Raw genomic sequence first — 24,180 nt, forward strand, 5'->3', positions numbered from 1 at the left:
ACAGTCAGGATTTTAGAAAGTATTTCCTTCCATCGGCAGGGAAGCAGAAGGAGCAGTAATAATGGGAGTGTCTGCATGTCCGCATCAGTGTGATACAACTGAGGCGTATTTGTAACTTCACATGGCTCCTTCCGTGACCAGTCTAAAAAGGTAATAACAGAACTATTGCGCGTTCCAGGTTCAAGTGGGAAAACCCCACGATGTAATAAAGTGAGAGGTAAGTCATATGTTTTGGAATTAGCAATAGAAGAGGCAGATGCTCTGACAATAACGTTGGTATATCCAGGGAGGCATCAAGGATCTTGCGGGGTGATTCTTCCTTAGATCAGCACTGCCTAATTAAGAATAATTGAATTACGGGTGCTGTTCGCGAGGCTTGTATCATTTGTCTTGTTGATAGGAGCTCCAAAATACACTCACACTTGAATTAATTCGCTGATAGTTATTGAAGGAGAAGCAAAATGGCTCAGCAGGCTAATCAGAAGGTTCTGGACCAGTGAGTCTGAGAGCTGTGCTATCAATTGCATATAGTGACCTACTGCGTCGTAGGAATACCATGGACTTGAATAGGTCAGTGGACCCCTCTGCCTCAGTTGCTTAGTTGGTGAAGCTGGAAAACACATGCAGTTCAGACCTACATAGCCTTCTGCTCATCTCAACAACCCAGTGGCACCAAATTCCACTTTGATCATGTAGGAGAAAAAAGGGACACTTTGCCCTGCTCCCAGGACGATTAAGCACTTCATATGGGACAGTCAGATAAGAACTCTAACTCTGACATAAACCCAAAATAACAAGGTCACCCTGACTGGGCTTGATCCCCACACACAAAAACCTTGACTATTTCCTGTAAACCATTTTATACCTGATATTGTCTAGGTTGGTATCTCAAGATACATCATGACCATTTGAGTATAAATGATCACGCAAGAAAGCAACTGTTTTTCCTTCATGAATAGACTAATGTAAACTTGATTATCTGGGTAATTTTGCAGTTCTAAATTTAATACTTTGGCCAGCCAGTTCTTCTGAAGACTGACTCTCTGCCCTTTTGGAAAACAAATGCTTCTTTCTCTGTCTTCCGTGGAGGATCACCTCAAAAGCCTTTGTACAAGACGGCTAATGGTCTCTTGTTATTTATCCAGTCAAATGCAAATGCCTTTGGCTGATACATCACAGCTTCTGAAATCCAGCTTGAACTCTCTGTCCCCGTTTATGTCACATCGTTCCCTCATGTGAATCCTATGGCAGCCCGCTAGACCACGATGCCTGGATTTTCACCTCTGCACCTTTGTTCACGCTACGCTTTCCAACTGCAAGCTCTTCCACACATCCCTTTATCCACGCCAGTTATATCCATCCCTCCAGGCAGAGCCTAGGTCCTGTGTTATCCCTGACACCTCCCTTTTCCTTCTCTCAACTCTTAGTCTGTGCCACTCAGCACTTCATCTTTTGTCGCTAGGTGAAGTGTTTGCATTAACAGTTTGTGCCTGTGTACCCCATCTCTTTAGCTAGATGGTAAACTTCAATCCTTAAGTAAAATAGGCTTTTCTAATGTGAGTCTGATATTCCAGCCGGGGCTTGAAAACAGTACTGTACTGTTTTCTCTGCTTTTCACATAATTGCGATTGCGTTATTGAGATGTGGAATAAAATCTCTGCTTTTAATAATTCTATGCCAAACCCCACTTTCCAACCTTCTACCAACACCTGGGGCAGATCCCATAACTTTCTAGTCACTTTCTGTTATTAAAACAGTCTATTCCATAAGTTATAGGCTTCGATTGCGGATCTGATTTAAAACTTTCTCCCAGGGCCAGGCACACTTGTTATCCGCTGTCTTCTATCTAGGGGATGGGGAAAGGGTTCGGGGGAAGGACACTTCTCTTCTCTGAGTGATTGCAATCTTCTCCTTCTTGATTTTCTGGGATGCTGTGCTTCCACCGGAGCAGAAAAGTCCTGCTCTTCATACCGGGCAGGGCGAGTGCTGACCCCATTCTCGCCCGTCTGTCAGCCCTGCTTCTTTTCTCATTTGGTCACATTCCCCTGCTTAGGCCACTGCGGAGCAGATACGCAAGACTATTTCCTAAGCAGCTGTTAAGGGGGAATGAAATGGCAGTGGCCCTTATTTATAGACACCTGCATTTTAAAAAATCTTGGGATGCCCTCCCACCCACCCTTGGCTTATATATGTATAGTGAACAACTAGATGCCAATTTTGTGAAGCTAAGAGAGGCTCTTTGTAAAAGTTATGCTTGATCAAAATTGTAAAACAAATAGCTGTTTCATTTCCAAATAAGGTAATTCTAATGAAAACCCGAGATCTTCTCAGGCATCTTATTATATTATAAAAAGTACAGGATTCTTCATTGTACTGAAGGAGAGACTAATCCAACAGTTTATTTTCTGTCCTAAACCTTTCTAAAATATATGATGTATGCATTTCATTGTAATAGAGACAGTTTGGGACATCTTCCTAAATTCCAGACATCCTTCAGACAATCCCATTATATTTTATAGTCACCCATTCCCCCATAATTTTTTCAGTTTAATTTTTATTTTCAATTAATTTTTTGTATGAGTGTTCTCCATCATCAGTGTAATTTTTTCCCAGATTTTTACTTTTGGGTCTCTATATGCTGCTTTTGTGCACTCTAATTTTTTATTCTCTATCTGATACTTCTAATTGCTGTAGTCTTGGAGGGTCTAATTTCTTGTTTTTGCTGACTCTTGCTCATGGTGGTTTGTTTTCTGGTGTGTTTTGTAATTTTGGATTGTGAGGTCATGTTTGCCTGAACTTTGCATGTTAATTTATTGTTTTGTTGCTTCCCAAACCAACCAGAGACTGAATTTTCATCCCAAATGCACGAGCGTAGACCAGTAGTCATAAATTTCAGGGGAGATTTTTATTTTTAAGAACACCTTGAATCTATGCCAAGGCAGACAAGTCTCCTTGGGCTTTCTCTTTGCTGGTGGACAGCCAGCCTTCTTTTTCACTGAGAGTGAGTACTTTATGTGGGGCTTCAGTTCTAAAGCCCTATCTTTTTGCAAGCCCAAGGCCTTGTTTCCCATCCCCAGGTAGCCATTAAAACCCAAGCCTGTAGGTAATGGGAACTAGCAATCACCTTGAGGCTTTTGGTGTCAGTCTAGGTCACAGCTTGTTTTGTAGTCTTGGTCCTTGGGAATTTCCCTTAGTTTCCTCCCCACCCTCCCCTGCAACATGAAGCTTGAACTCACAGTCCTAAGATCAAGAGTCCTATGGTCTGCTGACTGAGTCAGCCAGGTGCCCACCTTACTTTTTTTTTTAATGGACTCAGTTATGCATTAGAAACAATGACTGTGATATTTGACCCAGTTTTTCTAAGTATCTTATAGGAGAATTTTTGAGGATTGCTAGCCTATTATTCTTTTAAATTTCAAATCCTACTTACTTGTATTACAGAATTTCCTTCATATCTTGTGCTGAAGCAGTATAAGAATAAAACCTACTATTTATTGAATGCCGTTTATGTGCCAACTGCTTTATATCTGTGATCGCCATTTTGTAGTCATCTTTACTGTATCATGGACCACTCTATAGAAATAGAAACCTGTTACTCTCTGTGTCTACCTCTTGTGTGTATTCTGTATAGGAATGTGATATTGTGATTTATAACAAGAAATATATATTTAGTCTCTATCCTGTTGAGTTCCTAAAACCCTTGGAATTTCCTAAATAATGAGAACATTAAAGGTGTCTCTTATTATGTTACTGAGGTGACTTTTGGACTCCACCTAAGGATGAGTGCAAGCTGATTGCCAGGAGAACAAACCATATAATTAGAGGGTGGAAATTCTTTTCCTAACTCCCTTACCTCCTGGAAGGGGAGAAGGACTAGAGGTTCAATCAATCAATGGCCAGTGATTTAGTCAGTCATGCCTATGAAATGAAGCCACTAGAAAAACCCTAGAGGGTTTCTGGGTTGGTGAACACATGGAGATTTAGGAAGAGCTGCATGCCTGGAGTGAGCACAGGAGCTCTGCCCACTACCCCATACCTTTCCCCATGCATTTCTTCTAACTGGCTATTCCTGAGTTATATTCATTTATAATAAACCAATAATCTAGTAAATGAAAAGTTTCTTTGAGTTCTGTGAGCCACTTTAGGAAGTTAATCAAGCTAAGGAGGGGGTCTTTGGAACGCCCATAGCCAGTGACAGCACAGGTGACAACCTGGACTTATGATTGGTGTTAGATGGGGGGTGGTGAGTCTTGTAGGACTGAAGTCTTGTTGGAACCTTTAACCTATGGAATCTGACGCTTTTTCTGGGTAAATCATGTCAGAATTGAATTGAATTATGGGACGCCCAGCGGGTGTTGGAATCCGCCCCCCCCCATCCATTGGAATTGGGTGCAGAATCTTAACTGGTGATCAGAAGTGGGATTAGAGTCAGAATATTAGAAGTGGTAATCATGATATGTAACTATTTTACTTGTCTGCTGTCTTAGTTTCCTGTTTCACTATAATATAAATTGCATAAGGATAGGGGACCATGCCTATCTTGTTCTTAATTGAATTTCTAGTATCTATGTGACTAGCTCCTAGTGAGAACTTGATAAATATTTGCCATATAGATGAACATAATCTATGGTGTAGGTTCTATCGTGCCTATTTTCAGATGAGGGCCCGGGCCCACCGAAGTGAAGTGACTTGTCCAAGGTTATAGAGGTAGTAAGTGATGTGTGATAAAAGATCAGATGCTAAAGTCCATTTCCCCCTGCCATTTGGGAAGCTATTTCTTTCATTAGTTTCTGGGAAGCCAAGGTGAGGAGCTAAATTATGAAAGTGGTTTGATTAAATGATAACTGAAATATATTCCTCACATCATTAATTTCAAATTACACTTAATTTTAATACTGTTCAATGATTTATATTATATAGAATTAAGGCAATTTCATACAGTCAGCACGTCAGAGTAAAATTTCCAAGCCCCATTGATTGTACTTGGTGCCTATTTTTGTTGTATTTCTGAAAAGTAGATAGCATTTATTTGGGAAAGTATGTTTTGAATTCTCATCCCATTCAAGAGAAATATTAAAAATTGTTGTGCTTTCTTTCTTCCCTCCTCAATTTTTTAAAATTTCTTGATATAAATGAGAAGTTTGGCACATTGTTGTTTTTACTGAATCCAGTATAAAAATCAGTTTATTATTGTTTTAAAAAAAAAAAAACACAAAAATCAGCAAGTTCAAAATGCCCTAATCTTTTTTTTTTTTTTTTTTTTTTAAAGATTTTATTTATTTATTTGACAGAGAGAGAGAGAGGGAACACAAGCAGGGGGAACAGCAGAGGGAGAGGGAGAAGCAGGCTTCCCGCAAAGCAAGGAGCCCGATGCGGGGCTCGATCCCAGGACCCCGGGATCATGACCTGAGCCGAAGGCAGACGCTTAACCGACTGAGCCACCCAGGCGCCCCTCAAAATGCCCTAATCTTAAAAGTCTCTAAAGATTCTGAAATAGGCCAAGATTGCTTTGTGCTGACTAATCTATTACAGTTTTCATTAAGACTATATTTTTGACTGGAGAATATTTCCTGCAACAGAGGCTAAATTTTTAATTCGTGATCAAAGTCAATTGGGTATCACAAATAATATCCATAACTTAGAGAAAGTATGTGTCAAAGATGAGATTCTCACGACAGAAGAGTAGATATTGTATGCTGAGTAGAAAGGCCATTCTGGGGGTGTCTGGGTGGTGCAGTCAGTTAAGCAGCTAACTCGTTTTGGCTCAGGTCGTGATCTCAGGGTTGTGAGACTGAGCCCGACCTACCGCAGTGTGGAGTCCCCTTGGGACTCTCTCTCTACCCCTCCCCCTGCACGTGCACGCACATGTGCGTGCTCTCCTTCTCTAAATAAATAAATAAATCTTAGAAAGAGAGAGAGAGAGAGAGAGAAGCCATTCTAGATCTCTTCAGGATAAATCTGTCTGTAAGAAAATGTAGGTCACCACTACTGTGGTTCATTCGCAGCAGTGAACGTCTGAGTAAAAAGACTTCGACCTATAGTGCCTTTTTCAGTTTAGTGCTATGAAAAAAGCAACTCCCATGGTCTAGAAAATGTTCTTCTACTTTTGATAGTAAATTTTAAAATGTTTGTCTACAGGAGTTTATATTGTACAACTGGAAGCATGGAGCCTTGATTACTAGATGGGTTCCCAGGGTGGCATGCACAGAGAACAGCTTTCCACTGTTTTGAGTAAGAGTATGGGTTTGCTAATGTTAGATTGTAAATCAGTGCTTTTTTTTTATCTGAAAAACTGGAATAAAAATATTTTGGAGATACAGTTTTTTTTAATATACAATGAATTGTAAAATCTAGTATTTAGGAGAAATAGCCTTTAAAAAATAGGACAGTTTGGAATGAAAGTATAATTTGAGTAAGCCTGTTAATTTCTACACACCTATGAATATAGACCATGATATTATTCTGAGTGCCTAGAAGGCAGGGACATCTCTTATTCTTTTTTATCTTCTCCCTCCTACCACACCTAGTCAACAATGGACGGTCTTTGGAGACATCCACCCAAATGATAATGGACAAGCCTCTGCTTGAACATGTTTCAACACAGTAAATCCCCACCACGACAGTCAGACCATTTGGGTTTGGAGGGTTTAGGCAGAAACTCGTTCTTCTCTTGAGTGAACATGAACTTCCTCTAACCTTCCCCTGCCGGGTCTGTCCTCTGAAGCCTCACAGAACAAGTCTGATCCTTCTTCCCTGTCAAAAGCCCTTTTGACCTCTGAAGGCAAATACAATGACACAAAATTTAAATTGTAGTGTGGCAAGCACCACACCATAGAGTCAGACACTGACTTCTCCCTTTGAGGACCTAGATTTTGAAAAGGTTTGTTTTATGGGTTACCCCTTTACTCACTTGAATCAAATTAACCTTGTAGTCAGTAAAATCCCTATGTCTTTTTCACCTGCTCTTAAACATCTCCACCATGTCAAGTAGTTAGATTTTGAAATTTGCATTTATCCCTGTTAAATATCTTGTTTTATGTAGTCTATCATTTTGGCTTACCAGAATCTTCCTGGATTCTTATTATGTTATCTAATATCACTGCTGATCCTCCAAAGCTCTTTTATGTCACTTCCAGCCTCATTTCTCATTGCTCCCACTGTTATATACCCTTCATATATACAATCGGAATTTTAATTCTTGGAACAGACCATGCTTTATCTCAATTTGAGTCATTGAACTTACTGTTTTGTAATACTTTCCCTCTTTTTCTTCAGCTAACTTATTCTTCAAGGCTCAACCAAGATGTCACATTTTCTAGAACTTCTCCTATTACTGGGTGAGATGGTTCACCTCTGAGTTCCCTTAGTACTCAGTGTTTATGGTTAAATCCTAGCACTCACCAAGCTATATTATGATAGTCTATGTTCTCTTTCTTTTTTAAAGTTTTTATTTATTTGAGAGAGAGAGAGAGAGAGAGAGAGAGCACGAGCAGTGGGGAAAGAGGAAGAGGGACAAGCAGACTTTCTGCTGAGCAGGGAGCCTGATTCGGGGCCCGATCCCAGGACCCTAAGATCATGACCTGAGCCGAAGGCAGACACTTAACCGACTGAGATACCCAGGCTCCCTAGTAGTCTACATTCTTGACTTCTTTTACTCACTAATCTATGAGATTCCTGAATTCAGGAACATATTTTTTTTCAACAGTTTGTCTCTAGTACCTAACACAATGCATGGCATGTAGTAGGTTTTTAGTATATATTTCTTGAAAAAATAATTAAATAAGTCAAGTGGCCTCACCAAAGTAGTAATAAGCAATTGTATAGAACCAAGGATGTTACCCTATGATGTACCTCATTAAACTGTTCTCCCTCAATCCATAATCTGTTTTTCAGGCTATGGTTATCACCACAGTGAGTGATTTTCAGCACATATCTCTTACCTCTTCACGTCTGCAAGGACATCATAAAATATCATGAAACCCTGTCAAACGCCATCCTGAAATTCAGAAATATTATGCATGTGGCCTTCACCTGCCCAGTGCTGTTGGAATGTCCCAGAAATGGAACATTTGTGTTGATCTTGAACTATATTGGTATTTAATTATTGTATCCAGATTTTCACTTATCTTTCCCTGCATTGCTTATAGAATGTTTTAATCTCTTCTCAGTTTTCTGTAGATTTTATATGTATTTTCAAAATATTTTTAGTAAATGTAGAATACTTGATTTTTTTTACAAATATTAATTACGTAATAGTATTTGAGGATCACTGATCCTTGTTTTTGACTCCACCTTACAACCCCATTTGTTAAAGTAAAACTAAAGTTTTATTTATAGCTTAAGGGAGTCTAGAGAAAGGGAATGATACTTGATTAAGTTCATGTTTGTTAAGTAAGCACTTCCCTGCATTATTGCTTATTTTTCACAACACTGCAAAGTAGGTGTTATTAATCCTGCCTTCTTTGAGGAAAGGAAGTCAGGAAGCAAGGAAGGGCCAGGACTGGGAATGGAATTCAGTTAGGCTTGGTTCTAAAGCAGAGAACCCCTGTGCGAATCTGATTAAAGCCACAGCCCCTATCCTAGCAGATGGACACAAGCCACTCATCAGTTGGAGTTCTTGTTATAAGTTATAGAAGTGAATCTGATTTTGAAATAGGAAGGCTTCATGTTTTTAAGATATTGGTAGCTCACGGAATCACTGGGACAGCTGTAGAATCAGAAATGAGGTTAGACAGCCAGGAAGAAATGCCCAAATCCACCCTATAGGAGAGTCTGCAGAGGAATCCACTGTTACCACTTTCTACTAAACACTAGAAACTACAGTTCGCACTACTATTTCTGGAATTCAGTGCTGTTGGAACCACTGTTGCCACCACATTTTTTTTTTTTCCTTTTTGGACTGGGTAAAGTGTGTTTATTTTCTTCTCTGTGCGTGTGTGTGTTTAAGGAAAAGGAGACAAAGCGCGCTCCCTTCCAGCGCCCAACACCCGTGGGGCTTGGAGCGGGCGGAGCCAGCCCCCCCCCCCCCCCCCCCCCCCCCCCGCCTCCGAGAAGGTGTAGCGGTAGAAGGCAAGGGCATTGGCGGGGTAGTCCGTGCGGAGGAGGGGGCCCAGGTGCCCGCGGTGCCCTGCTCCTAGGCTGGCCCTGCCCAGGGCGGATCCGTGCTGTCCCTTCATCGAGGTGAAGCTACGGAGGGAGTTCCGAGCCTGGCTCTTCCAGTGCCGGTCATCGCCGAAAGGAAACCATCCTTCTACAGCTCCCAGCTCTTCCACCCGGAGCTCGCAGGCAGGCCTGGGAGGCCAGTGTCTCCTAGGAACAACACCAGGTCAGTCTCAAGCAACAGGCGTCTGTCCAGCATCTCCCAGCCTTCTAGAAGGTATAACTGGAGAGCGGAACTCCCTGCTGAGCACCTTCTGCGATTTTACAGCGAACGCCGGCAACGTGCATTTATCACATACAGGTGGGTGAGGATCCCTAGTCCGTCGGGCACTGGGAAATAGTTGAACATGGCCTGTTTGATGTAGGTATTGTCATGAGGAGTTGCCTATAGGTTTCAGTGGAGTCAAACACAAGCGCCCCACAAACTTGGTTCTGTAGCGACAAGCATCCGTACCTGTTCACATCACAGACACGGACCCATGTGGGTCAGCGCCACGTGGACACGGCAACAAGGCCTGACTCAGAGGCCCCTAACCTTACTACTTTTAGAGTTGATATCTAATCATTGGAGTGCCAGGGAGAGCACATGGACGGAGTAGAGGAGATCCTGTGACACTAGTAATTAAAAGGATATGCTTATTCATGTAAATGCAACTTTTTAATTGTCTAGGAGTTGAATTGTACTTCTGTCATTGACAATTGAAACCTGTGACTGAAATTCAAAAATAGCAATGTCCTATCTAAAAGTTTTGTGGGATATTTAAAAATATGGCATTTGAATTTATACATGAACTGAAAAACGAAGCAAGTCCTGTCATCATTTGACAGGCATAATCATTCATCCTGTAATGCAAATAGTCACCTAATAGCGAGATGCTAATAGTGCCTTGGTGCAGGTGTTGCTAATTAGCTATTGGATTAGGCTGAATCGTATTCTCTTCTTTTACCTATGTATGATGTTTGTGCAAAATGCAAATGTGAGCTGTAAGCGGAAATGTTTAAGTGTCAACGATAGCTCATGGATTGACCTTGAAACAGTGAGAATTTTGAATTGAGCAATGATCAAAGCTTAATTGTAGCTTAAAACTCAGTCAGGTTCCTGGTTTCTCTCCTGACGGTCAAGGTTTGCCCTCAAACAGGAAGTTAAGTTAATCTGGGCTCTGGCCAGGTGACTAGGTTAGAAGACAGAGGTCATTTCTTACTTGCTCTTCCTATCCACTTCTAGCAGTTGGACTGCTCTGGGAGAAGTGGTAGCAATTACTAGTATAATTAGGGATCATTCGTTTGTTTATTCAGCAAATATTTATTGAATGCCTACCATGTACCTGCACTCAGCAAATGGTAGGAATAATATAAATATTTGTTGGATGAAAAATAATCATTTGAAAGTTTGAAAAGCCTTCCATAAATGATTTGCAAACTTTGGTTTTATTCGTAGTGAGGAAATTATTTCTGTTTGTGTGATTGAAGTATGGAAGAGATAGTTTATTTTTACTCTCCTATGTTTTTCAGCCTCTTTTCAGTTGGGAGGGAGAAAAAACTAGTTCTGGCTAGTGAGCTATGAGTTTACTTCCAGGCTGATGTCGTGGAAAGTCCAGAGATGGAGGATGGAGGCTGTATGTTCTGGATGATGTAGAGGATGGAGAACTGTGGAGCAGAAGCTTTTGCTGACTCCTGCAGGACATGTCACATGAGTGAGAAAGACTCTCTTGTGCTAAGAGAATTGGAGAGCTTTTTCTTACTTTAGTAAAGGGTTTGGGGCTTGTATTTTTTTTTTTTTTTAAGATTTTATTTATTTATTTGACAGAGAGAGACACAGCGAGAGAGGGAACATAAGCAGGAGGAGTGGGAGAGAGAGAAGCAGGCTCCCCATGGAAAGAGGAGCCCGATGTGGGGCTTGATCCCAGGATCCTGGGATCATGACCTGAGCCTAAGGCAGACGCTTAATGACTGAGCCACCCAGGCGCCCCTGGGGGTTGTATTTTAACACCATATTGCCTAGTCCGTCCCAACTATGTAAGCACTGTTGTGTACTTTCTATTCTAGAGGATTTTGTTGTTGTTGTGGCCTTGTCTATTGTAACCATGGACTGTAGATACTTAACTGATCATTGCTAACAGATAGCTTGGATAAATTTTACTATCTTATATCACAGAATGTCAAGCAGCCTTTTAAAAGAATGTGCTAATATGGAATTAATTCTAAGATGTTGTTATGAGAAGAAAGGAAGGTACAGAAGAGTGTTCACAGCTTCAATTAGTATAAAAAAGAGAGGATCTATCTCTCTCTATTCATATATCTGCACACAGAAATGAACACATGTGGTCTTTTTATATACATAACATAAAATTTAACCATTTTAAGTGTGCACTTTGGTGGTATTACGTATATTCACATTATTGTGCAACCATCACCACCATCCATCTCCAGGACTTTTTCATCTTTTCACGTGGAAATCCACCAAACAATAACTCCCCATTTTCCCATTGTCCCAGCCCCTGGCAACTGCCATTTCGCTTTCTGTCTCTGAGTTTAACTCCTCTACGTACCTCATATATGTGGAGTTGCACAGTATTTGTTCTTTTGCAATTGGCTTATTTCACTTGGCATAATGTCTTCAAGGTTTATCCATGTTGTAGCAGGTGTCAGAATTTCCTTCCTTTTTAAGGCTGAATAAAACTTTCATTGTACATACATGTGACATTTTGTTTATCCATTCCTCTATTAATGAATACTTATGTTGCTTCCAGCTTTTGGCTATTGTGAATAATGCTGTTCTGAACATGGGAGTACAAATATCTGTTGAGGTCCCTGCTTTAGTTTTTTGAGGTATATACTCACAAGTGCACTTGCTGGATTACAGGGTAGTTCTATGTTTAATTTCTTAAGAAACCTCCATGCTGTTTTCCATAGCAGCTGCACCATTTTACGTTCCCAGCAGGGCACAAGGGTGCCAATTTTTCCACATCGTCACCAACACTTGTTCTTTCTGTTTCTTTGATGATAGCCATCCTAATGGGTGTAATGTAGCATCTCATTGTGGCTCTGGTTTGCGTTTCTCTAGATTATAAGTCTAGAAGATTTAAAAGTTATAAATGATGACAGGAAATCTTCCCTGAGTACTTTATTAAGCTCTAGGATAACTTAATTTTTGTTATTGTCTAAGTTATTTTTCTGAAGATAAACTGAACTAAGTACTTAGAGTTTAAAAAGGTACTTTTCCTTTTTCACCTTCTTCAGATGCAGAGTAAATGGCTAGTATTTGAATAATTTTCATTTGCAGTTTTGACCAGCTAGCTTTTCACATTTTCCATAGCATTTTAGTGGTACTATCATGTAGTGGTTAAAAATATAATTTCTAGAACCAGGCTATTTGAGTTCAGAGCCTGGCTTTGCCACTTACTAGCTGTGTGATTTTCGACAAGTTACTTAACCTTTCCGTGCTTCAGTTTCTGCTTCTATAAAATGGGGATAATATTGGTACCTAACTCAGAGGGGTGTCGTGAATACTAAACAAACAAATAAATAAATGTAAATCATTTGGAACAATTCCTGGGACATAATAAATACTAAATGTATTGGTTATTATTATAGTTAAAATACCATGAATCATTTGGTAATAGTACAGCATATGTTTGTATGTATTTGGAAAATACATTGACAGTTATTTAGATCTCAAGCAAGGGATTCATTATGGCTTCTGGAGGAGAGTCTATGGCTTTGAATAGAAGGGTTTATCTGGTCTGTGTTAGTCAATAAAAAGTAGTTGAAAGTCACCTTTAGTACTTCTCTTAAAAGTAACTAATCTTTTGACACCATGGGGCCTTGAATCAATGGTTGCAGATCAATATTTTCTATATACAGTTATTGTTTCCTTTCACCTTACACACTGTGGGCTGAAAATCAACACATTGTAGGCTGAGAAAATCAATGGGGTACATTTGTGGTTTAGGGAACACTGGATAGGAGACATATGTCCTTTTGGAAAACACATACAAAGGAAATTATGTAAGCACTTTCTCAGAGGACTCCTAAAGTAATTACTGGATGAATTTGTGATCCAACAGGTTTCTCCTCAATTACTGAGAGAGCACACCAATTCATTTACCTTGCGGTAAACAGGCTATCCCAATCGTCCAAATAAAGACACCAAGATTGTCCCTGTTAAAGTAATTGGCTCTGGTGGGCCCAAACTCAGAATTTACAAACTGCCTCTCATTTCTGGCCCGTTTGGCCTTGATTTGCAGAGACGATTGACTGCTTTGAAATAAATCTTATTTTCAGCCGTCTCAAGGAAACGTGTCTGAATGGTTTGGAGCTTTCTGTGTTTTAGTGGAACCAGATGAGTTACTATCAAAAGCTCATTCACACTGTGAATGACATCTTTTTAACAACGTGCACTCCCTCTCAGGGAATTAAGAAAGAATTTCCTTGGTTTTAAAGTCAGGACCTCAAGAGTGTTGGTTGGCCTTTGTATTGGGAGTCAGCTCTGCAATAGCAGCTTTCAAGAAATAAACACATTTGTGTGGTTTGGATGGGGAGTAGAATTTAATGCTGTGCCTTCTGAATCCCCAAATGCTGTTTACTGGATGAAGTCTGTGGCAAGATAGATATGCTATGAGATTTTCTCAAATGGATTACCACTTCTTTCAAATAGGAGAAAGTCAAAGAAGAAGAATTTGTATTTGCATTTTTTGGAAAGTACTAGAATATTCAAGATGGGCTGCTTATATTGTTACTTGCAAATTAGATTCACACAATTAGATAGAAACTCATCCCCCCCTTCATTGTGCAGTTACTTCAAGCTTTGTCACATTCTAGCTAAGACATTGGGCAACTCATTCATTCAATCATTTATTCATTGTGCAAATACACTGTGTGCTGACAGGCAACTAGGTGCTGGAGATACGGTAGTGAAAAAAACAAAATCTGATCCCCTGTGGGTCTTATAATTTAGTTGGGGAGAGTGGATTGTTCTAATCTACTCAGGCTGCCATTGCAAAATACCACAGACTGGGTGGCTTAAAAAAACAGATTTATTTTCTCACGGTTCTGGATGCTGGGAAGTTCAAGATCAAAGTATGGGCAGATTTGGTTCCTGGTGAGGGTCCTCATTCTGGCTTGCTGATGGCCACTTTTCAGTGGTGTCCTCACATGGTGGAGAGAGAAAGAGAGGAAGCAAGCTCTCTGGTATCTCTTCTTATAAAAGCATTAATCCCATCATGAGGTCCCACTGTTATAGTCTCATCTAACCCTGATTACCTCCTAAAGACCCTGTCTCCAAGAATCTTCATAAAGGGTTAGGGCTTCAACATATGAACCTTGGAGAGACATAAGTTCGCTGAGCAGGGAACTTGACGCTGGGCTTGATCCCAGGATCCTGGGATTATGACCTGAGCTGAAGGCAGATGCTTAACTGACTGTGCCAGCTGGGTGCCCCTAAACTCCTGATTTCTTAATACTTGTAGTGACTCTGTTCTTTGACCAAATCCAGACTGGATATAGAATAGTAGGGATATAGAATACTAAATAAATTCATGCTAGGTTGGATGGTGATACACACAAAGGAGTGTTCTGATGGGGTTGCTGTTTCATATGAGGAGGTCAGGACAGGTCTTCGCCATAACATTGTAAACTCTTGACTTCACTCTGAGCAAAATAGAGTCATTGTAGAATTCTGAGCAGTGGAGAGCTGCGATCTAACATATTTTAGGTGGATCTCTCTGCCTCTGTTGTATTGGGAATAGACTCTGGGTGGGTTAGGAGACCACTGCAGACATCCAGATGGGAGCTTGCCCAGAATTACACAGGTAGAGATGATGACATGTAGACAGATTCTTGATCTACTTTGAGCATAGAGCTGGTAGGATTTGTTGATGCACTGGATTTGCAATGAGAGGAAGAGAAAAATCAAGGATGACTTTGTTGATATCAGCAACTGAAAACATAGAGTTGTTACTGAGATGGGGAAGCTGAGAGAAAAATTTTCTTGGGGGGAATCAAGAGTTTGCTTTGGGCAATTAGATATGAGAGCAGAGACGTCAAGAGGACACTTGATTAGATAAGTCAAGAGTTTAGGGGCAGGCTCTGAGCTGGGATCTATATTTGGGAATCATGAATACAGAGATGTTATTTAAAGTCATGAGACAACAATCAACAAGTAGGTCCCAGGGCTGATCTCTGGGAGATGAAGATGAAGCATCATTTAACTGAGACTGAGAAGGAAAAAATAGGTAAAAGGTGATCGAAGGGAAAGTGTTATTTCAAAATCTAAGGGAAGAAAGTATTTTGAAAAGAAGGAAGTAGCCAACTGTGTTAAATGCTAAAGGTTTTAGTGGAGGAGAAATAGGGAAATTCTGTGTACTTGTCTTTTGCCAAGTTGGCACCATGTAAAGCTGGAACTACATTTCTCAGAATCTTCTTCCCTGTACGGTGAGAGTTGGGCAAGAGAGAAACTTGCATGGAGATTTGGAAGGCAGGAGCAAAAGCCATCATTCAGAGGAGTCTTGGTGGCCACAAATGGTGGCTTTGCAGGTTTCTCTAGAGCGCCCCCTGCCAGTTTTGATGGCCAGCTGCAACAGTTTCTTAGGCTTCTCTGTGAGCTCCAACTGCTTGTTTCTCCTCCACTGCTTTAGTTTAAGACAAGGTTGTTGGTGACTGTTTTCCTTCTCTGCAGACTTTAATTCCTATGTTAAACTCCTGATTTCTTTTTTCTTTTTTTTTAAAGTTTGTTTATTTATTTATTTTTAATCTCTATACCCAATGTGGGGCTCGAACTCACAACCCCAAGATCAAGAGTCGTAGGCCCTTCTGACTGAGCCAACAGGTGCCCCTAAACTCCTGATTTCTTTCTTTCTTCATTTTTTAAAAAAGATTTTATTTATTTGACAGAGAGAGAGAGAGAGAGAGAGCGCACAAGCAGGGGGAGCAGCAGAGGGAGAGGGAGAAGCAGGCTCCCGCTGAGCAGGGAACTTGACGCTGGGCTTGATCCCAGGATCCTGGGATTATGACCTGAGCTGAAGGCAGATGCTTAACTGACTGTGCCAGCTGGGTGCCCCTAAACTCCTGATTTCTTAATACTTGTAGTGACTCTGTTCTTTGACCAAATCCAGACTGGTATATCCTGCTTGGATCTTTATGGAGTCACTTCAAATATCTTAGATACGTCTTAGGACTAATTAAAAAGGCAGTGAAGCCCCTGAAGTCTTTTTGTAAATTCCTCTTTTATGTTGCTCCCCAAATTCTGAAATGGGTCAAGGAAGAACGTTAATTAAGTAAGCCTGAGGGCTACGTATACAACAAATTCTGGTAGAGGCAGCGGTCTCTCTACCCTGGAGAATTCACTCATTTCCCTTTTCTCTAGTGCGCTGGACATATATGTCAGTAATACAGTATGCCCCAGATTTGACTGTGAGCGTCCCCTCACTGTTAAGTAAACCCACTGATTTCACAGAAGTTTCTCTTCTCATTAACATTGCATTTTTCCCTATCAAAAAATTAAAGCACAGCCAACTTACGAAATCTTCCTTCTGTTGTTCCAACAAAGTGCAAAATGTGGATTTCTTCCTTCCTCTTGTCTCCATAACAAAATTAAAGTCCCACAATATCTCCTTTATTTCATATTATTTTGTTCAGTCACAGTCAGAGAATTTTACTCAAAGACCTGGGAGGAGGTTGGTTACCTCTAGGTACTACGGGGTTCTCAGTCTTACATTAGATCTCTACTTGAGAACTCCAAAAAGGAATTTTTTCATATGCTACAGTTTTCTAAAGACTCAAAGGTCATGGACACACAAAAACTTTGCATCATCCCCACATCCACAGAATTGAAAAAATACAAAAAAATCTGTAGACTAAACAAACTCAAGGGAACAGCTTATAATTTAAACATCTAGTTTCTTATTGGATCCCAAATAAAAGAAATGATCCAAGGATCTAATCATATTATATTCTAGACTCACATTCATCTTGTCAACCACAGACCATGATAGAAACTTAATATTTTGTGGGGAAGGAGGAAAAGAGAGGAAATGGTAAAGAAACAATGAGGAAAGTATTTTGGCCTCAACATGGCCATGGTACCTGTTAAACTGTGTTAACTGGCCAGGATACAGAGCCTGTGAACTTAAAATTCAACTGGAAGAGAGATCCACACAAATGGTCACCTGCTGTACATGGTATTCTCTATCTTGCTTTTTTATTTTTATTTATTTATTTATTTATTTATTTATTTGAGAGAGAGAGAGAGCACATGAGAGGGGGGAGGGTCAGAGGGAGAAGCAGACTCCCCGCCGAGCAGGGAGCCCGATGCGGGACTCGATCCCGGGACTCCAGGATCATGACCTGAGCCGAAGGCAGTCGCCCAACCAACTGAGCCACCCAGGCGCCCTGTATCTTGCTTTTTTAAAACTATAACCTGGGTGGCTCAGTTGATTAAGTATCTACCTTCTGCTCAGGTCATGATCCCAGGGTTCTGGGATCAAGTCCCACATTGGGCTCCCTGCTCAGTTGGGAGTCTACTTCTCCCTCTCCCTCTGCCGCTCCCCTTGCTTGTGCTCTCTTGTTCTCTTTCTCTTTTTCTCTCAAATAAATAAAATCTTAAAAAAATAAAACTGTAACTTGGGGATTATTTGTTATAGAGATGCATTATTCTTTTGACAGCTGTATAGTATTCCATTTTTTAAAAAATTTTATTTTATTATGTTATGTTAATCACCATACATTACATCATTAGTTTTTGATGTAGTGTTCCATGATTCATTGTTTGCGTATAACACCCAGTGCTCCATGCAGTACGTGCCCTCTTTAATACCCATCCCCAGGCTAACCCATCTCCCCACCCCCTCCCCTCTAGAACCCTCAGTTTGTTTCTCAGAGTCCATCGTCTCTCATGGTTCATCTCCCCCACCAATTCCCCCCCTTCATTTCTCCCTTCCTACTATCTTCTTCTTTTTTTTTTTTTTTTAACATATAATGTATTATTTGTTTCAGAGGTACAGGTCTGTGATTCAACAGTCTTACACAATTCATAGCGCTCACCATAGCACATACCCTCCCCAGTGTCTATTACCCAGCCACCCCATCCCTCCCACCCGCCCCCCACTCCAGCAACCCTCAGTTTGTTTCCTGAGATTAAGAATTCCTCATATCGGTGAGATCATATGATACATGTCTTTCTCTGATTGACTTATTTCGCTTAGCATAATACCCTCTAGTTCCATCCATGGTGTTGCAAATGGCAAGATTTCATTTTTTGATGGCTGCATAATATTCCATTGTATATATTAGTATTCCATTATTTATATGTGCCATCATTTTTTTATTTTTTATTTTTATTATTTTTATTTTTTAAAGATTTTATTTATTTATTTGACAGAGAGAGACACAGAGAGAGAGGGAACACAAGCAGGGGGAGTGGGAGAGGGAGAAGCAGGCTTCCTGCCGAGCAGGGAGCGCAATGCGGGGCTCGATCCCAGGACCCTGGGACCATGACCTGAGCTGAAGGCAGACGCTTAACGACTGAGCCACCCAGGCGCCCCTAAATCATTCTTTTTTTAAAAAAATTTATTTATTTATTTGAGAGAGAGTGAGTGAGCGTGTTCATGTGTGAGCAAGCAGGGGAAGAGGCAGAGGGAGAGGGGGAAAGAGAATTCTTGAGCAGACTCCCCACTGAGTGCGGAGTGGGAGAGGGAGAAGCAGGCCTTCCGCAGAGCAGGGAGCCTGATGCGGGGCTCCATCCCGGGACTCTGAGATCGTGACCTGAGCTGAAATCACTGGCCGAAATCAAGAGTTGGCCACTCAACTGACTGAGCAACCTGGGTGCCCCCCTAAAAAATAATTCTTAGAGATACTTGAAATCCCCTTAATTAGAGACTCGTGGTTATAATATTAAATATACACCTGAAGGGTTAAGGTTGTCTATCACTCATCCACACAGCCCTATAAATTAGTTCAGCAGCTTGCTGTCATAGAGGGAGGCAGGAAGATTTCCAATGTATTCATAAACATTGTTAAAAGGTTCTGGGATAGGTTTCCAGTGTGCGAGTGTGGGAGGCAGCAGTTCTCACACCAATAAGCAATTTTCCGACACTGCTGAGTGTCCTACAATTCTGCTCAGTTCTGACACTATCTCCTCGCTCCCAACTCTTTCAGAGCCGGAGAGGAGGCTGGATGTCATCTAATCAAAACCCTTTATTATGTTCATGAAGAAAGAGGTCTGGAGAGGTGGTCAGAGACAAAGCAGAAATGCGAGCAGAATCACAGACCTGTACCTCTGAAACAAATAATACATTATATGTTAAAAAAGACAAAAAAGATAGTAGGAAAGGAAAAATGAAGGCGGGAAATCGGAGGGGGAGACGAACCATGAGAGACTATGGACTCTGAGAAATAGACTGAGGGTTCTAGAGGGGAGGGGGTGGGGGATGGGTTAGCCTGGTGATGGGTATTAAAGAGGGCACGTTCTGCATGGAGCACTGGGTGTTATATGCAAACAATGAATCATGGAACACTACATCAAAAACTAATGATGTAATGTATGGTGATTAACATAACATAATAAAAAAAAAAGAAAAAGAAAAAAAAGAAAAAAAAAAGAAAAAAAAAGAAGTGGGAGCAGAACAGGCTGGAGAGGACTGGACTCCCTGTAGATAGATAGAGCATGCGCCATGCTTCGGGAACCAACACATCATATGTTGGTGGGGGGATGAAATATGTAACAAAAGATATTTATGACTCATTATGGGAAAAATAAGGACTCTGTTGGATTTAGGTTATGACTTAGTATTGTTTTAATTTTTAATTACATACTGGTAAGGGGGTACCATTCGTTATTTCTGGCCTCTGTAGGTCCTGTTTCATCCTGAAATATAGATCTCTTGAGTCCTAGTTTCTTCTCCTCCTCAACATGCTCTCTCTGTTTGAGCACTGCCAGACATTACATATACCAGAAACAATGATGTTTCCTGTACTTCGGTGTTTATTTTGATTATAAATGAAATGAAACTGAAATACAAGTATCATCTAGAATTTATTTAAAAGAAAATATCAGAATTCTTTAAAAAAATTCAGCAGGACTAAACACTTCATACAAGTCAAATATAAAAATTATAAACCTAGAAAACCTCAAGTAAAATATAAAATTATGCAATAAATAGGCATATATTATAAACTATTATTAACCAGAGAAATATATAAAATAATGCTTTACTGAAATGGTCTCTTTATAAGACCAAAAAATTTAAATTAGTTATAACATGTAAAATCAAAAAGCTGATATAATTTAAGAAGGATCAACATGGGGGCGCTTGGGTAGCTCAGTCAGTTAAGCGTCCGACTTTGGATTTCAGCTCAGGTCATGATCTCAGGGTCTTGGGATTGAGCTCTGTGTTGGGCTCCATGCTCAGCGGGGAGTCTGCTTGAGATTCTCTCTCTCCCTCTCCCTCTGTCCCTTCCCCTGCTTGTGCTCTCTCTCTCAAATAAATAATCCTTTAAAAAAAAGAACCAACTTAAAAAAAAATGAGGTCAATGGTAACACCATTCAGCTGCAAGCACATTTTTGTACAACTTTTCCAGCTACTAACAAAAGTCTGACTCTATACCTGTGAAGAAGTGCAGAAGCAAGCTAAATGCCAACTCCAGACGTTGACTTTTGACCCATTTATCTTCAAATAACCTCATCCCTTTAAGGAGTAGTTTTTGAAAATTTTTGTACTTTTTTTTTTTTTACAGTAACAATTTCCTTATTATGGTAAGCTGTACTATTTGTTTTGAAGAAAGCATTTCGGGTATGTCTTTGACTTTCTTAGTTTCATCATGTAGAGAGTGATAGTGAGGGATCTTTGCCAATTTCAATACGACATATTCATATTTCACTTGTTCAGAAAGTCTTTGAATTTCAATTAAGACGTATCCTCTCAGTGAACACTTTGCCTTTGCTTATTGTGTCCTTTATGAGCATGGCTTTGCCTAGACATAAAAGAAGGAACACAGATTCGTTTTGTGGTATACATTAAACAATGCAGTCATTGATTTTTGAATACATATAAAGAATTCAGAGTTCATATTTTTTCAAATACTAAAACAACAGTATCATCCAGAACTAAATATGTATCTCAGTACTTAAAAGAAATGTAGTATCCCAGAATACTGGAAATGGGGTCAGAAACACTAAGTATCAATGCCATTTTTAAAATTATTTTTTATTTTATTATTTTATTATTTATTTTTTATTGGACAGAGAGAGACACAGCGAGAGAGGGAACACAAGCAGAGGGAGTGGAGGAGGGAGAAGCAGGCTCCCCGCTGAGCAGGGAGCTGATGTGGGGCTCGATCCCAGGACCCTGGGATCATGACCTGAGCTGAAGGCAGACGCTTAACAACTGAGCCACCCAGGCGCCCCTCAATGCCATTTTTTGATCCTTTTCTTTTTCCTTTTTACCCTCTGCTTCCTAGGCTTGCAATTCAGGTTTGTAAAATAACACCGTGGTGTAGCTGGCATTGTGAGTTACACAGACTCTCATGAGCTGGCTTGGGAACTTAACCACTTTTTATTTCTTTGAGGGAGCGCTTTCTTACTTTCAAGCAAGTGCCTTAAAAATGGACTTTTGCAATGGAACATGCTTGTTAGTTGATGTGGGACGAAGTTAATTTTATACATAGGTCTTATCTGTATTACAACAAGAAAAGTTTGACAGAGACTTAATTAGTAAACAAGGATGAGACACTAAGTCTTCACACCTAAATTGATAGCCCTATTGGAAGCTTATTTGAGTGGATGCATTCTGTGAAGTGATGGTGCTATTTTATAAAACTCATATAGCAAGCTAAAACATTTGTCCAACTTAATGTTGCATAAACATGACCTCAGTCATAAATAAACTTCTGTGCAGTTAAAAATTGCACTTACAAGAGATGTTATTCCCTAGTCACATCCCTGTTGGTCTATCTTTCCTGAAGTTTCTTGAGTGTTAAGGTGGATTGTATGAAATTATTTTAGGTGAAAATAGTCAAGTAGCAGCAATTTCTTATAGCTCAATCTATTATTTGTTTCATGAATATTGCTATTTCTAACATTCTTATTTTCTCCCAATATTTTGGAGACTATTTGTAATGAAAAAACAAGCATATTTTATCTCTTGATATCACTCCTACCTCAAGTTATAGGAATAAAAGCATCTAATTAATAACAATCAACTGCAGTCAGATGTTGGGAGGAGGGGCCAGAGGGAGCTGCCTCTGGGCATCTCTGTCTAGATCTCTACAATGGTACCAATCCAGAATTTTTGGGATGGCTGTATGGTAGATAAGGGTTCGGACACTTTTGGGGCTGCCTTTGACATCCTGTTTACCACTTTCTTTCTGGTCATGACACACAAGCCCCAAATCATCCAAGTGAGAAAGCCAATATCTAGTCCTGAATGGGCTTATTCATTCATAGTTCAAAGCATCCCAGTGCCCCAGTGTCAGCTCTGAAAATAGGCTTTATTAAAATAGAATGACATAGGGACACCAGTTCAGAAAGATCAGTAAATTTGGTGCAAAGTTTAAACATTTTTAGGGAAGCAAGACTACTTTTGAATCAATTTCCTTAAATTCTAATATATTGCTTTAAAGATATTTATTTTCACCACTCAAAAAGTACTGTTTCTTTTATAACATTGTTTGAGTATGTTTTCCTCTTTAATAGTTTCCTTTGTATTTGTGTAATTATCAGCCGTGTGTATGGCATTCATCGGATGGCACTTAAAATGAATACAAAGGAAAGTATTGTAATTAAGGTTGGATGCTTTATTAAAAACTGCATGTCCTATGAAGTGCATGGAAATTAAAATTTTATATTAAATTATTATAATTTATATAAAAATAAATTAAAATATTGTATACTAGGTTTTAAACTTCAACCTTCATTTTTGTCTGAGACTCACACCTAGAATACCAGACAAAAATAAAAAATAAGAAAAGTCATACTACAACAGACACATTTCCTGTCTTCCTTTATATGAAAGAAAATTGCATTAAAAAATGTAGTTACAGCCCTTTTGGAAGGAGCCCCGTTAGGACACAGTCGCAATTCCTCCGCAGCTCCGACTCTGCCCCGGAAGGACAGCAGATGGCGCTGCGCTTCCCCTTTTGTCCGCCTTCAGTGGTGGGACGGGAAACCAACTTTGGCAGAACTGAGCCGAAGATCGTCAGCAGTGTATTCACAATGGGGTGAGCAACTGAAGCTACGCATTCAGCATCATAATTTACCTCACTTCATACCAATCTGTGCTCTGGAGGTCATAGTTTTTATTGTCCTCGATCGGGGGCGCCTCGTGTACTGGATTAACGGGGCTCATTACCGCTAAGGGAAGGAAGGCGCTGCCTGTCGGGGAAAGGACGGGATTGCTGCTGCGGCAGAACTCACTCGTTCTCAGCAGCGTCCAACAAACACCAAGAAAAGGACGTTCTCTTCTTCCTCATAACCCCTTTTGTACTTATTAAGGGTCCCTTGGGGCTCAGTGGGGGACTGCAACAAAAATCTGTGACTTGGAACTTTGCGAGATTTGTGATGAAGAAGGTGAACCGCAGATATTCAGCCAAAACGACTTTCTGCCCATTGACCCTATACAACCACAGTTGCATTCTGCGCTCACCAGTAATCTCTTTGGTCTTTGGGTTTCTGTTTTCTTCTTCCTGGTCTGTTACTTTAGCTGAATTTGCACTTGCTGACCTTGGCAAACAGATCTATTTAGCTTTATTGCTTTAAATAATTTAATAACATGCTTTTTGTGGGAAAGTGATGACAGTTCAGTATAGTAATCATGTAATTTTTGGCTAGATGAGCTCTTAGAGTTTATTTAACCCAACTGGTTAAGTAACACGGTGATCAAGTGACACCTGGAAGTGTGCAGTGACTCGCCCAAGTACACAGAGATGCAGAGTAAGAGTTCTGACCCGGGTTTCTTGAGGAGTCGTCTCCTAACCCACTTTATGTTATGCTCTCTTGCATTTTAAAGCAGATTCAGATGAGAAATGTCG

The 24,180-nt window shown here is 40.2% G+C and overlaps 1 pseudogene; it reads right to left on the reverse strand.

Annotated features, from left to right (window-relative positions):
• Positions 1-6,647: 6,647 nt before the first annotated feature.
• Positions 6,648-23,498, reverse strand: LOC116642640 (annotated as a pseudogene).
• Positions 23,499-24,180: the final 682 nt, after the last annotated feature.

This window comes from Phoca vitulina, unplaced genomic scaffold, assembly GCF_004348235.1.
Source record: "Phoca vitulina isolate PV1807 unplaced genomic scaffold, GSC_HSeal_1.0 scaffold23, whole genome shotgun sequence".
In the NCBI taxonomy this organism is placed as follows: Eukaryota; Metazoa; Chordata; class Mammalia; order Carnivora; family Phocidae; genus Phoca; species Phoca vitulina.